The sequence below is a fragment of the Cariama cristata genome, unplaced genomic scaffold, assembly GCF_000690535.1.
Source record: "Cariama cristata isolate BGI_N322 unplaced genomic scaffold, ASM69053v1 scaffold17380, whole genome shotgun sequence".
NCBI classification, from domain to species: domain Eukaryota; kingdom Metazoa; phylum Chordata; class Aves; order Cariamiformes; family Cariamidae; genus Cariama; species Cariama cristata.
This window is the reverse complement of record NW_009593117.1, coordinates 9658-13340: the sequence shown is the minus strand read 5'-3', so window position 1 is coordinate 13340 and position 3683 is coordinate 9658. Positions and strand designations below refer to the sequence as shown.

The 3683-nt window shown below is 54.1% G+C and overlaps 1 pseudogene; it reads left to right on the top strand.

The window, feature by feature from the left end:
• Positions 1–167: 167 nt before the first annotated feature.
• LOC104168572 lies at positions 168–2277 on the top strand (annotated as a pseudogene).
• The last annotated feature ends 1406 nt before the right edge of the window (positions 2278–3683 follow it).

The window sequence follows — 3683 nt, the reverse complement described above, 5'->3', positions numbered from 1 at the left end:
GTTTGCGATCTCCCTGTTGCCATACCCCCTGGATTTAAAGGGGAGCTGGAAGGATTGTAGGCTCTGGCTGCATTTGACCCGAGCCATGCTGAAGGGGCAGGCAGTTGGGGCAGCATTGCAGTGGAGGCCTGGCTGCGGCCACCAGCTGACGGCAACCTGCTCTGGCCATGGGCCATGCTGGGGACGCAGCGCTGGCCGGTACGGGGGTGGGAGGCGCAGAGGGTTGGTGGCTCTCAGTCTCCCTCCCAGCCTGTCTCCACCCTGTCCTCTGCAGCTTTCATAACTGCACGCACTGCCACACATCCCGCGCTGACCCTGGCTGCCTTCAGGAGACATGGGGCTTTCCTGGCGGAGGCATCGGAGCAGCTCTCTCTCCACACCAGCTGCTGAGGAAGAGCCTCCGGGGGGACTGCCGAGAGGAGCCTGTGTGGTTACACAGGCTTGGGGCAGGATGGAGATGGAGGGCTGTGCCGCTGAGCCCTTGGAGGGAGAGCTGGCACTGTAGAGCCTGTCCCCTGCAGTGCTCCCCTGCCAGATCAGGGGTAGCCCTGGCATGTGGAGATGCAGCAGCAAATTAAATTTTAAATTGGGTACAAAGATCTGTTTGTGAGTTAAAATGGGCTGGCTGGTCCGAACTGCTGTCTGACACCAAATACTTCAACCTAAGGAGTTAGTGTGACTTCTTCCCTGTAGGACCAGCAAGCAGGTACTGTCAGATCCTCTTCCCTGCAGATGACCGGCTGGTGGAGCAGAACTGTGGCAGCTGCAGGGTGGGATGCATCCATCAGCAGGGCAGGAGCTCTGGAATCCGGGGAATTCACCCCGGGGCACATGGGGTTACTGGCGCGACAGAGCAAACTCCTCAGCTTGTGATATTTCTGCAGCCACGCTGGGTTGTGCTGCAGGGCCTCACCGTCCAGAAGAGCTCCAGGAGATCAAAGCTGGTGCCAAGTAAGATTCCTATCATTCGTTACTCACCCAGCTCCAGGCAGGTCCCAACCCTTCAGCTTTCTGTGGTAACAGCTTAAGCATGCACGACCCAGTAGCTGGCATGAGGCTGCGTGCATCTGATAATCCTCACGGCCTTGAGCCGCGGCAGGTGGCCGGCTCTCTAATCGTGCAGGCTTAAAGCTCTCCTTGCTTTGCCTTTGTAGGTCTGGCATGATGACTTGCTGTCAGGTGGTTGCTTTTCTTTTGCTCTCCTCTCTTCCCAGTGCTGCAGCTGGTCACTTGGTTCCTGCTTTTGTTCCCTGGTCCACGCTGCAACTAGCCAAAGGGCAGTTCTTGTCACAGCCTGTCTTGTAGCTGACAACATGCTGCGATGATGCCTGCGCCTGGAGGGAGACCACCCTGGTCCCTCAGGACTTCCAGGAGCAGCTCTCTTATGAGACAGTGTATCCCAATGGCACCTGCACCCTCACCATGGTGAAAGTGAGCCCCCGGGGCAAGTGGTGTAGAGAGGAGATGGTGGAGGTGGCATGTGTGATGCCAGTGGCAGATTTATGGTGCAGACAGGCAGTTTTCCATCAGTGGGAACAACTTCCTGATGAGCTGCCCCTTCTCTGCCACCATCAAGGTCTCCACAGGCTGCACGAGCGTGCTGGTGTCCGAGCAGCACGTCCTCACTGCTGTCCACTGCACTCACGACAGCAAAGACTATATGAAGGGGGCCAAGAAAATCAAGGTGGGTTTCCTGACATCAATGCAGGGTGCTGGCAATGGGATGGGGAGGCTAGCGATGCACTGGGCTCAGGTTTAGGGGGCTCAGGTGCCCACGGACTAGATCCAGGGCCCCAACTCAGTTAGTGTGGACTACAACTTCACCCTTTTGGAGCTGCGCAGGCCACACTGGCACCTGCACGTGAAGCTGATAGCGGCTCCGGCAGCAGAGGACATAGCTGGGAAGAGGTTTCATTTCTCTGGGTTTGACAGTGACTGGCTGGGCAAGCTGATCTACCACTTTTGTGGGGTGAAGGACAAGATGGTCCATCTCATCTACCAGCACTGCGATGCCAGACCTGGTGTGTTTGGCTCTGAGGTGTATGGCAAAGTGTGGCATCCTGTATGACACAAATGGCAGAGGAAGCCGATCAGGGTCTTCTCAGGGCAGCAGCGGCTGGAAGTGGCTGGGAAGTACCATGTCTATAATGTTGCTGTTCGCTTGGGCACTCTAAAGTTTGCTCAAATTGTCACAGGATCAAAGGGGACCCTACAAGCTGTTGCACTAAATGGGAACTGCAGCCTACCTCTTCCCCTTCCCAGTGCAGATGGCTTTGAGTGTGGTGTTCCTGAGTGAGAATGTGGCCGAGGAGCCTGAGGAGGAGCACTGTTTCCTGGCAAAACTGTTCCACTTTACTCTGTTTTCTATCATGGAGGAAGAGGGTCTCCACAGATCACAAGGGATCCAGCAGAAACTCACTGGAGACCAAGTCCTGATTCCCCAGGAAGCCTGAAGGGTGGTTTAAGCTCCTTTGATTGGTGCTGGCATGAACTCGGCATCAGGCTTCTTTACAGAAGGAGCTTGGCTGTCGGCCAGGGAAAGTGGCCTCTGCTTCCAGCACGCTAACTGCTCATGACTTGGAGAGGGAGCCACATGCTTGCTGCTAAGCTAGCTGTACCTGGTTTCTCTTGGGTCTCACCAGATCTCTTGGTCTGTTGGCTGCAGTGCCCGGCTTGGCACTGCCCCAGCAACGTGAGGACAAACTGTTTTCTCTCCTAATAGGACCTTTGTGTGATGATGAACGGTGTCTGAAAGGCAGCCCTGAAGCCTCAGTCTTCTGGGCATAGGGCGTGCCATGGCCAGGAGCCTGGCCAGGGCAGGAGGGCCTGCTCCAGGACCCTGGCAGCCACTGTGCTTGGGAACGCTCTTGGCAAGGACACCTCCTCTCACTGATGCAGAATGGTGCCACATGGGTACCTACACATGGCAGCGTGGGCAGAGAGCTGGGAGCACCTACCGACTTGTAAACTTTCTCATCTCTCTTTGGTTCTGTCTGGGATTGCTTTAGAGGGAAGGGATCCTGACATTTACTGCAGCTGTAGTAGTTGAAGTGGATTCTTTTAGGCAAATGTATTTGAATAAAAGTCAGCACACATCTCTTTGCAAAAGATATGTTGAAAGAGGAACAGTGCAGATTGCTAGCTCTGGTTTGGGACTTGCTGAAGGAGACACTCTTCCTCCAGACTGAAGTGAGTGGGACAGGGAGATCTGTGTAGAGCTGAAATCACGGTATCTTGCAAATATAGGGACTGATGCCTTCTGCAGTCATAAAACAGCCCAGGCACCTGACTGAACAGATTCCTGCATGTTCTGTCACATACATAGGACTGATGTGTCCAATAGGCCACACCAGGCTCTTCCAGGAGCAAACTGAAATCTTGCCTGAAAGTTTTCCTACTTCATACACAAGAGATTCCTTTGCTAATCCTAGGGTTTTATGGCTGATAACACTCTCCATCTTCCTTAAGTTTTCTTGTTTCTCTGCTGTGTTTACCCAGGCAATTACTCCCTCTGTAATTCATATTCTCCACAAGGGACCTCACGCTGATGCTGCTTTGCCAGGCTGAACAGACGACTGCTTGTATTTTTTGCTCTTATGTCAATGTCCTGCTCCTTTTCACTGCATCTCAGGGGCAGCCCACATCACAGGCCTCTCAATGCTGTCATTGTTTAATCCTGCTGA